The sequence below is a fragment of the Mytilus edulis genome, chromosome 10 (genome assembly GCF_963676685.1).
Source record: "Mytilus edulis chromosome 10, xbMytEdul2.2, whole genome shotgun sequence".
Taxonomy (NCBI): domain Eukaryota; kingdom Metazoa; phylum Mollusca; class Bivalvia; order Mytilida; family Mytilidae; genus Mytilus; species Mytilus edulis.
The window spans coordinates 68,875,528-68,888,167 of record NC_092353.1 but is presented as its reverse complement, the minus strand read 5'-3'; the positions used below and the strand labels follow the sequence as shown (position 1 = coordinate 68,888,167).

Genomic DNA, 12,640 nt, shown 5'->3' with positions numbered 1-12,640 from the left:
TGTGAAAGAACGTTTGAGGCGTACTCCTCGAGGATTCGAAAAAGAAGAGGAGGCTCACTTGCAATATTTATTGAATAAAAAGATTATTCAGCCGTCTTGTTCTGAGTGGGCAGCTGCCCCAGTCCTTATTCGTAAGAAATGTGGAGCCCTGCGGTACTGCATTGATTACAGGAAATTAAATTCTCTGACCAGAAAGGATGCATTTTGTGTTCCTCGTATTGACTCTTGTTTGGACACCCTTAAAGAGACACAGTTTATGTCCTGCCTGGACATGGCGTCAGGTTATTATCAAGCCGAAATTCATGAGTCTGATAGACATAAAACAGCCTTCCTCACCAAGTATGGTCTTTTTGAGTATATCAGATTAAGTTTTGGTCTCTGTAATAGTCCGGCATTCTTCCAGAGGATGATACAGCTGATTTTGACTGGTTTAACTTGGAAAGAATGTCTCGCATACCTAGATGACGTTATTGTGTTAGGTAAACATTTTAGTAACCATCTGGAAAACCTGTATAAAGTTTTGCAACGTTTTAAAGACAATAACTTGAAGCTTAAACCAAGCAAATGCTCATTTTTTCAGACGGAAGTACTGTTTCTAGGAAAATTTGTTAACAGAGAAGGTATATCTGTTAATCCAGAGAGTAGAAATATCATTCTGAATTGGCCAATACCGAAAAAGAAGAGGGATGTCGAATCTTTTTTGGGTTTCGCTTACTACCATAGAGATCATATTAAAAACTACAGCAAACTGTCTGGTCCATTACATGAGCTCACTAAAAAGAAAATAACATTTCATTGGGGAGAGATACACCAGGAAGCGTTTGAAAAAATACAGCAGGCTCTTGTAACCTCTGCAATATTGGCATATCCAGATCCAGATACACAGTTTATATTAGATACTGATGCTTCTGATACATCCGTTGGTGCTGAACTCATACAGATACACAATGGAAAGGAATGTGTCGTTTGTTATGCAAGCAAGATTCTTACCCCTGCTCAGAGGCGCTATTGCACCACACGAAAAGAGTTACTGGCCATAATAACATTTACACGTCAGTTTAGAAACTATTTACTAGGTCGTCAATTTATCGTTAGAACTGACCACAATAGTCTAACATGGCTCTTAAGGTTGAAGGCGATAGAAGGACAGTTAGCTAGATGGCTAGAGGAACTCTCGCAGTATGATATGATAATACAACATCGGCCTGGTAAGAAACATGCTAATGCGGATGGTCTCTCGAGGATTCCTGATAATCTTGAGGCTTGTGACTATTATTTTGCTGGTGCAAAGTTGGGAGGGTTGCCTTGTGGGGGCTGCGATTATTGTTGTAGAGCACAGAGAAGTTGGGGACAATTTGAAACTGATATTGATGACGTTATTCCACTTGCTGTGAGGAAAGTAGCAGAGACTGATGTCAACAATGCCCAAACAGACCATTGCAACTGGATGGAAGGCAGATCACCCAGGGACATTATTGCAGAACAGGATAAGGATTCAGATTTATGTCAGATTATACAGTGGTTAAAGAATGATCAAGTACCCAGTGAGTTTGAATTACAGCTATGCAGTCCAGCTGCAAAACATTGGTGGAGCTGTAATTCACACCTAAAATTTAAGAAAGGAATTCTAGTCTATGAGTGGTTAGACACTGTGCCGCCAAAATCACTTGTCATGGTTCCTAAATCAATGAAACAAGAGGTCTTGGTAAATTGTCACAATTGGACATTTTGGATAACAGAAAACTTACAACAAGCTTAAGTCAAAATTCATGTGGCATGGTATGAGGCAAGATGCATTGATTCATGTTAGAACTTGTGAGGTATGTAACATCAATAAAAAGCCGAATAGAAAAGCAAAAGGAGCTCTTGGACAATTCAATGCTGGTTCTCCTATGGAACGAATTCATATAGACATTTTATGTCCACTTAGAGAAAGTACAAAAGGAAACAAGTGCATACTTGTTGTAATAGACCAGTTCACCAAATGGCTTTACCTAATCAGACTGCTCAAACTGTTGCTACAACATTAACTGATAATTTTATATCAAGATTTGGTTGTCCGTCCATGATACATTCAGATCAGGGTAAAAGTCTAGATGGAAATCTATTTCGTGAACTCTGTAGTCTTCTTGAAATTCCCAAAACAAGAACCACGGCATATCGTCCTTGCTGCAACGGTCAGGTGGAAAGATACAACAGAACCATCATTCAATGCATTCGTTGTTTTTTAAAAGGGAAACAAAGAGACTGGGACCAAAATTTACAGTTGCTAGCAGGAGCCATTAGATCAACTGAAAACAGTAATACAGGGTATTCCCCTAACATGCTTATGTTTGGACGAGAAGTTCAGCATCCTGTGGATTTGCTAATGGGCACCTCACACGCTCGTGGTAACAATGAGCAACCATCGGAATTTATTAGAGATCTAAAGCAAGTAATGGAAGAGGTACATTCAATTGTCAGGGAGAATATCCAGTCTGCACAATTCAGACAGAAAAGAGATTACGATACTAAGCTCTTTCAAAGAACCTATGACGTTGGAGATGCCGTTTATAGAATAGATTCCGCTACTAAAGTAGGGGAGAGTAAAAAGCTAAGATCACCTTGGCAGGGGCCCTATCTAGTTATCAAAGTCATATCTCCTGTTTTGTACAGAATCCAAAAGCGCAAGAAAGCTCTCGTTGTGTACCATGATAAATTGAAACCCTGTGAGGACAGAGTTTTACCAAAATGGCTTAAATATACTAAACATAGGTTTCATAAGGTGTTCCTCAGAAGAATGAGGATTTAGATATTATGATACAAGATCCAGATATTGGCCACGATCTCTCGGTGTTATTCCCAGACGAAATTCCAGACAATGATCTGACCATGATATGCTCCGAATTCTGGAAATTATGGTCAGATGGGTCAATATGCGCATTAGATTCTCCATAGGCCATAATGTTAACGTTTTCTTCTGTTGCTCAGGCCATATCGTAAACTTGGATATGTATGATAGCTCGTTTTGAAGCTGAGACACTTGGACACATGTGGTGCGATTTTCGGGGTGGCAAGTTTGATTCGTTTTCCCGTCAAGTGCCCAACCCCGAAAGATAGTGAAAAATGTCACTCTCCACAGGAAATAATCCCAAAATTCTGACCATAAAAATCATTAAAAAATATGTCCTTTGTAATTTTTTGATCAGGTTTATTTTTGTATACTTTTTTTCACATCACATCAGCTCTATAAAACACCAGTCCTAGTTCATTTATGTCAATTTTTAAAATCACAGCTCCCACATATGCATGGCGGACTAACTTTTTAATGAGAGTCAAAAATCGGTGTTCCTCATCTCAAGGTCCTTTATGGGTCTTGTCCCATATTAGATCAGCTAATGTCAGATTCCACTTATTTTGCAGTTTGTATCCCTTCAGTACACATTTCTGATCAATTCTGTGAAGTTTTAGCCATATCTGAAATAAAATAAGGTCATTTTAATACTTTTAGGTAGCAATGTTTATAACTGTTTAATATCATTTTTAAGAAAGAAAAAAACACAATAAGCATATGTTATAAATTTTCATTTTAAACATTTGTTTTAACTTTTTTTGGTATAACTGCAATTCATAAGCCTCTTTTGCCTTACAGACTTTCTACAAATCATCTTTTTTTGTTGATAAATCATGAAAATATAGTGTTTTTCACTTAAAATCTATCAGATTTAAGAAATTTGTCCACCCTGAGAGTCTTGTTTTCTATTATATTTTTTTTTTATTGAATAAAAAGCTCTTATATCTTTGCATTACTGTAAAGATTAGTCATAGACCTTTCCAAAACTAGTCTTGTTTTTAAAATCCATCAAGTAATAAGAATTCTAGAGGTTTTCTTTGTATGTGTCATGAAAGTGGGAAAATGTGTTATTTTTTTGGTGAAGAGTACATTGTGACGTCATGGTTTTTGTGACGTCATTGCATTATGACATCATAATTTAGAGTTGTACACAACTTACAGAGTGTAGTAATTTTGAAAAATGAAAGGCAAAAAGAAAGGTTGGTAACCAAGCATTTTTATCACGTTATGATTCCCTAGCAACAAATCAAGATTGCAATGGTGTTGCTCCATCTACAGCTCCATCTACACCTCCATCTACACAGGTTTTAAAAAATTCATCTATGCAAGTGTCATCTGCATCATCTAAAAGTGAATTTACTAATTCAACTACAAATGTATTGCCAAAAAAACCCACAGAATCCCTCTGGTTACCCCGCCTTACTGAAAAGGATTTTAAATTGTATTCTAAAGAAAGTTATGATAAGAAGTCATATGTAGCACCTCAGACTGAAAAGTGTGCTACTACCGTGAAACTCCTTCGTCCACATAAAGTGTCTGATGACTATTTGGATGAATATTTAGGGGATACAAATACAGAAAATAGAACAGTGGATAGAGATTGAAATATTTTAATGATGAATAATCTAATAATTTGTCATATAAATGAAAGTCCACATTGTAATGTTCCACATTTTGAACTTGTGCAAGAGACTCAGTGGGGTCTCGGTTGGATTTGGGAATTAAAATGTACAAAGTGTAAGTTTATATCAGAAAAATATAAACTGTTTAGAGAAATTGAGACTGGGCGTCCTGGCCGCAAGAGTGCCAGCATAAACTATGGGTTTCAAACTGGTGTAATAAACTCTAACATAGGTAATGATAGCGCGCGAGTACTTTTGACCAGTTCGTGTATTCCTTCTATGGCAAGAACAACAATGCAAAGAATAACCAATAATGTATGTGACAAGGTTGTTAAACTTGCTAATGAGGAAACTAAAAAGGTGGTTGAGAATTTTAAAAGGAGAAATGAAACCTTAGGGTTAAATAAAAATAGTCCAATAAAATTACAAATGGATGGTACTTACCAGAGTGTTTATATTAAAAGTAGACATAAAATGGGTCAAAATGCCTCACAAGCAATTGGCATTGCCTGTGAGAATGAAACTGACAGTCATGATGTTATAGGACTTCACTTAATAAACAAACTATGCTGGGTCGGTGCATGGTTACGGGGTAAAGGTTATGATGTTGAATGTCCTAACCATGAGCATTGTACAGCAAATACCAATAGGTATGATCCTTTGAGTGAAAAGGATCTAGGGTATGAAATAGGTAAAAAAATTGCCACAAATGAGTTACTTGTAGATTATTGCACTACTGATGGTGATGCAAAAAGTGTAAAAGGTTTACAAGAGGCCATGCAAGAGGTATTTGGTCCCTTATGGTCGGTTAACAGACTTGCCGATACAATTCATAGGGGTCAAAGTCAGTTCCGTGAAGGAATTCGAGCAAATTTTAGTGTTGGTATGTTCCCTGGTGTAACAAAAGCTCAGAAAAATGATATAAAAACAGCTTTTGCAAATGATATAAAACTAAGGTCGCATGGTATAATGAAATCATTATTTATGAAGTACAATGGTGACCGACAACAAATTTCAAAATGCTTGCCTGGTATTGTTCGGTCTGTGGTAAATTGCTACAGTGGTAATTGCGGTGATACGTGTAGATGGAGCATAACACTTTGTAATGGTGGTAAAAAAACAAGCTGGTGGTATAAATCAATAAACCTAAATAGCCATGGCTTACAAAATGGGTCTCTGATACCAACTGACAGAGACAAATTATTAATAGAATCATTGCTAGAGATGAAACTCTCGCAGAGTGCGTTAGATCAAATGAAATTTTTCAGTAACACTAACAAGTGTGAGTCTGTAAATAGGACTATTTCCACATACCTACAAAAAATAAGAATTTCTCCCGCAATGCCATAGGTCGCGCTTCTGCAGCAGTCTTGAAAGTAAATAATAATAGAGATGTTGCCTTGGTTAAAACTCTAAAAGCTGTTGGCTGCACAATGGATAAAAAGTCTCGTGCTGCAGTAGCTCTGAAAAAAATACGTAAACTTGAAATGTATGATAGTGCATATCAAAAAAGTTCAAAAGTAAAATATCGAAGGTTACAGGCTCGTAAAAAGCAGGCGATTAATTTTCTGCTTCACAAAAGTAACCGAAATGACGGGTACAAAAACATCAGTTGGAACCAAAGCTTAGTCAGTTAACTAACTGCAAAGAGTTTGTTCCGCAGCCTGGTTGTAGTTTTTGGCCAGATTAACAAGGTCACAATTCTTATTTCTCTTTCAGCTATTTCAGGAAATAGTACATGTACAAATGTATTAATTTATTTAGCTATTTATTTATTTTTTATGATAACAGGGACTAATAAATGTTATATAAATTATTGTGATGATAAATCAAAATCTTTTTCAGTGATATGCATGTGCATGTTGTTTTGAGTTGAGTTATTTCTATTTCTATAATAAAGAGTTTGTTTCATTTTAACTGTTTTGAAAATGGGATAAAGGTCCAAGACATTGAAACATACCACACACAGCATCATACATGCAAATTTAGACACATGTATATATTGCATAAAAATTTGTGTTTCCTATACTGCACACATTAGTTGAAACTGAACATACAAGGAAATAAAAATAAAATAAAATAAAATAAAATCATGTCCATATTTACTTCCATTCTGTTTTGCAACTATTTTAGTTCTGTAGGCTTTTTCTTTTACTTTTTGATATCCTAATTTTATAATTTTGTAGTTTTTGTTTGATTTGTTTGGTTTTTATATTGAGGATTTCTTTTCACTCGTGCTTACTTTAGTTGGTTCATGTGGTTTGATTGTCCCAATTTCCTGACACAGGTAAACATACATTTGTAAACAACAAGAGTTACTCCCCCTTCTATGTAAAGTAAAATGTAAACACTCGTGAAACCAGCCGTAAATGTTTTACCTCAGGTTATTAAACATGCATGTTTGTTTCAGTGTCTTGGAGGGTAAGAGGGAGGGCTTTTATCCCATTTTCATTTTTTTGAGCAGTGTAAGAAACTTGTATTTGAGTAAATGATTCGTGCATAATGAAATGTGCAGTTGTCACCTCGGGGAGACTTAAATTTTAGAATTAAAAATATAACAAACCACAGTTTAAGATGCAGCATGCAGTTAGGATATGTTGTGCCATGCAGTTCATGAGTGGTGCATTTTTGTGAAGCTACACAGACCTTACGGTGGTTATTTAAATCATGGGGCTCAAAAATTATATGGTCAGCATTAACACACAAGGCATTATGACAGAGATGGGAGGCATCTAAATTTCTATCAATATCAATTGTTTTTAGCTGTAACATTTTTGACAAGCGTGCAACATTCATTTTTGTCCTTTTTCCATTTGGATAAGCCACATTTAGCATCCCTAACATATAATTTCTTTTCCTCTGAATGGCCCCTGTCCAGATTTTACACGACCCATTTTCTGCATCAATGCAATTTAACAACAGAATATTGGTATATTTTTGATAAAAATCAAAAGTTTGAGAAGCCATTTTGTATTGTTTTGATTAATTAGCACTAAAAGAGTGTAACTGACCTTGATTTCAGCAGCTTTCATCCTAATATTGTAGTCACTGAGCCATGAAACACTCCATCACCTTTGAAATTAAAGGTCACAAGATGGGTCAATATGCGCATTAGATTCTTCATAGGCCATGTTGCTCAGGCCATATCGTAAACTTGGATATGTATGATAGCTCGTTTTGAAGCTGAGACACTTGGACACATGTGGTGCGATTTTCGGGGTGGCAAGTGTGATTCGTTTTCCCGTCAAGTGCCCAACCCCGAAAGATAGTGAAAAATGTCACTCTCCACAGGAAATAATCCCAAAATTCTGACCATAAAAATCATTAAAAAATATGTCCTTTGTAATTTTTTGATCAGGTTTATTTTTGTATACTTTTTTTCACATCACATCAGCTCTATAAAACACCAGTCCTAGTTCATTTATGTCAATTTTTAAAATCACAGCTCCCACATATGCATGGCGGACTAATTTTTTAATGAGAGTCAAAAATCTGTGTTCCTCATCTCAAGGTCCTTTAGGGGTCTTGTCCCAGATCACTGATGGAAGTCCTGTCCAAGATGTTGATATGAATAACCAGGTTATGGATACCCCAGGAAGTATTCATAGCCCTGTTGCTGAAGCTATTAGTTCATGCTCCTTTTGCGTAACCGGCAGTGCTGGTAAAAAGGAGTGTGAACATCATTATAGGGTTGTATCAGATTTAAACGACTCATTTAGTGAAAATGATTTAGATGAAACCTTTCTCTATGGAGTGGAGGATTCAGAAGAAAATGAGTATGTCGGTCGTACAAGGAATCGCCCGAGATATGTGGATGATTATGTTACGATGTACGATGATTAATTGAGTATTTTGGGTGTAAATATTTTGTGTTGTGTTGTAACTGTGTAAAAATATTATTTTATGTTGTAATTCTTTATTTACAGTTTATAAGTAGAATGGCGTCCATTGAACGCGAGTTGGAGTATGATGTAAGGGAGGAGATCGAGTTGGAAGGGAATAGGACAGTTGTGATCATGGGGAAGGAGATGGAAGTGCTGGATGAGACGGTTGAGGTAGATCCGAAGGCTCCGCAATGTCTGCTGTGCCCACTGAAGTCCAGACACCCAGCCAGACATGCATTGGATAAACACCTTCCGTGGTACTTTAGTCCGCAGACGGCATGCTGGTGCTGTAGCATGCAAGAAAGAAGATTGGAGTACCAGGGCAAGAAACACCATACAGATGTTGAACGTTTTATGTGGGATGAAGATGAGTACGGGGAAAGTTGGGTTCAACTCATGAACGGGTTATTAAGGGAATTGGTAGTGCTGAATAATGTTGAGTACCCTGATGGATTAGTGAAACATGTAAGTGAGATAATGGCAGATGTGAAAACTAATAGAAACTTCACAGAACAAGAGCTGTCTCTTGTCAGACTTTTTAACCAGTTAAATGATTATCCTGCTCTACAGGGGAAGAAATTAAAATCTAAGTCCGTCTATAGCCTTCATTCCTTAATCCACTGGAAAGTTTTGATTATTGTTATCTCAAAATTACAGCCCGATCAACAACATTGGCTTAAAACCTTTGAAGAGTATAAATCTGAAGCAGGAATTTCATTAGGACCTTTGGCAATCAAACTTTCCGGACCAATTTCAATTGCTGACTCCCATTTCCATTTGGACACGCTCTTGGTTCGTACCGGTTGTTCTGGTTTCCATGAGCTGTCCGACTTTGGAACTCGGGAATACTACAAAACGTGCATGATGTTTATGGTGGCTAATTTCTGTTTTCCTTCATCCTGGCCGAATTCGTCACAAAGAACAGAATTGCGCAAAACACCATCTGTCCATTTCAGTTTCGGTATCAACCCACGCACTGTTAATTCGTCATCACCGTTAAATCTAGATAGACATCTGACAGATCTAGAGTACCTTGTAAAGTCCTCCAGGACTGTGGCCATTGGAGAGTGTGGACTTGACACTTCAGATAGAAACGTTAATCTATCTAAACAGATTGAGTATCTTGAGAAACAACTACAACTCCCGTAACAAATAGTCTACCAGTCGTCATACATTGCCGTGGAAATGATGCCCTTCATCTTACTTTACTTACCTCTCTTGTAAACTGCTGCCCAAAAGAACAGAAGATCCACTGGCATTGCTTCACTTCATCTCAAGAAATTTATTTAACTTCGTTAATTTAGTTTTTGGCATCACCCCCTTTATTTTTGGCAACCGTTATCCAAATATCCGCGAAATTATAAAAGAAAATGGAATTGATCGTCTAGTTTTGGAATCGGATGCTCCGTATATTAAATATAAAGAAAATCAAATCCCAAATCCATATATAGTCAACTTTGTGGCAGAGGAAATCTCAAAACTACTTAACATTCCAGTGGAGCAAGTCTTCGAAACTACATTTTCCAATACACAAAAAATATATGGAAAGAGGGAGTAGATATGAGGAACTGATTGTACTTGAGAAGATATGAGGAACTGACTGTATTTGTGTATATATGTTTATTTCGTTATATGAAGAAACTGTTTATATTTACTCCGTTCTAAGAGTGATTTTGCGTATATTTTTATATTTAATTTTCTTGTTCTAATGAAATTCACCGGGAGTTTTTCTGGTTTCCATTAGTCAAGGATTTTATCTGGAACAGGAGTCGACGACTACTAAATTTTATATTGAGTCCTTGACTCGGAATATAGTTACCGTGTTGTTGATGTATAAAGTGTATAAATGTTGAGTTACAATTGAAGTATTTGCCGAAATAGTATTTTAACCGCTGATGGATTTTCAATAGCATTAACTACTGAAACAGTCATTTCATAAACTAGATTATATATCAACTTTATTGCTACAAATTTAGGATCAAAATTTAGGACCAGGATTCAAATAAATATTATGAAACTTTCCCAAAGAAAATGGAGTGGAGTGTGGTAAAGTCTGATATCAAGATGCTCCGATCACGGAGGAACAACTATGTCACAATGCGCAAGACCGGAAACCCCACTTCGATAATACAGTGTAACCCAACAAGACGTGCTTATATCTTGGTACCTCGAAGACAACGAAGTGACTGACTTGGTGACTATAAACAGATAGTTAAAGGTTTGTAGCCATGAGTATAAACGCCCATAACTGAAACACAACAAATATGATAAACCACAAACATGAGGTGCTAACATGTGTACACCATATCCTGATTTCGTCAATAAATATCGGGTTGTTGTCTCTTTGGCACATTCCCCATTTCCATTCTCAATTTTATATAATATATAAATATAGTGAAGCCAAGGTGGTCGAGTGGTCTAGCGCGTCAGATACAGTGCAGGCGATTTGGTGTCACGATATCACAGTAGCTGAGTTCAAATCCCGGCGAGGGAAGAACAACAAATTTGCAAACGCAATTTTACAGATCTAACATTGTTTGTGTGATGTTTAGACGTGTTGTATATACAGAATGTACACAGCCATGTATCACCATCACTGCTGGTGATCCGATGGATAAATCTGTTGTAGAGTTTTTTTCTGGTTCATGACGTACTTAAGTCGATTTAATAATTATAAAAAAAAAGAATGTGATCTAAAATTTATTAATAGGAAAAAAATAGAACCAGCAATATAGTATCTCATTTTGTAGTAGTTCTCCTCATGATTAGTACACAGCAGTGAGGGACTTTACATAACAACAATGCAGACAATGCTTATAAAATCAATATAAGTAATTCATTGTATGCGTATTTTCATTTCTTCATATAGATTTCTAACATATAGACACAATAGTTATAGTTATATTATTTGTCGAATAATAGTTATCAAAGGTACCAGGATTATAATTTAGTACGCCATACACGCGTTTCGTCTACACAAGACTCATCAGTGACGCTCATATCAAAATATTTATAAAGCCAAACAAGTACAAAGTTAAAGAGCATTTAAGATCCCAAATTCTAAAAGGTTGTGCCAAAAATACGGTTAAGGTAATCTATGCCTGAGATAAGAAAATCCTTAGTTTTTCGAAAAATTCAAAGTTTTGTAAACAGGAAATTTAAAAAAGTTACCACATTATAAGTTTTGACTACTGGTCTTGGTGATACCCTCGGTGAAAATAACACATTCGAATACAAAAATACAAATCAGGATTAGGACCTATTTATCCTTGTTAGAAACAGATAAGGACTTGATGTGCCTCTTTTGAATGGTTTAAACACAACATTATATATATATATATATATATAGGTTGTTGAAGCTATTACTGGAATTACTAAATACCAGAGAAAAAAATGAAATTATATTAAGACAAACTGTTCATGACCTTAGAAAGATAAATCAACTTACTTAATCTGTGTCCTCACAATACTAAACTAAATCCAGGTAGTCTGATCTTCCTAGCAACGCCATACCTGGCTTTGCTGAAACTTTATACGAATAGAATATTAAATTCTGTACTTTTTACTTTTGTTATGTTTTGTATCTAAATGAATGCACAGTTCCACCCAAGTATTTTAATACTTTTGAAGTATCTAACCCGATAAATCCAGTCATTATATTCCAATCAATATTTAGTGGATAGAGGACGCAAAATTATTATATAGTATCATATCTTATTCAGATATATTTGTTGACGTGTACATCACCTAATCGGTAGATTGTATGATATGAATGTCAAGGATAAAAATAGAACCTTTTCATATGCAATGGTCCTTGACATTTATTTACAATCTACCGATAATGTAATGTACATATACTGCTAGATCCTGTACTAGTGATCGTATTGATTGAATGATTTTGAATGAAATTAAAATGTTCTAAAGACTGTACTCATAAACTTAAACCACTTTTAATGGCGTCATTGAAAAAATGAAATCTCATTCATACAGTTAACGTTATATTCAAACTGGAATTAAAGGTTTCATAACGACTGAGAATGGGATATCGCTCGATATCAACTAGAGTTACTTAATTTTAATATAATAGGAAACGAGCCTTTGGCGAGTTTAGTATTACTACTAAATAAAATAATGAGAGTTGATATCAAGCAATTAACAATTCTCACCAGTTGTTTAACCTATTTCTCTTATGGTAAACACTCTCTTAGTGTTGATTTATAAATTCCGCGAATCGCTGATCAAGTCTTTTGTACATGTCAGTATGACTTCATATGTCATTTTCGGCTGTTCAACTTCAATCA

At 35.8% G+C, this 12,640-nt stretch overlaps 1 protein-coding gene across 1 annotated transcript in view; it reads right to left on the bottom strand.

Annotated features, from left to right (window-relative positions):
* Nucleotides 1–12,104, bottom strand: part of LOC139491765 (serine-aspartate repeat-containing protein I-like) — a 36,899-nt gene extending 24,795 nt beyond the window's left edge. The window contains exon 1 of the mRNA XM_071279616.1: nt 11,788–12,104. The gene's annotated coding sequence lies outside the window, so the exon portion shown is untranslated. The remainder of the gene's footprint in view (nt 1–11,787) is intronic.
* Nucleotides 12,105–12,640: the final 536 nt, after the last annotated feature.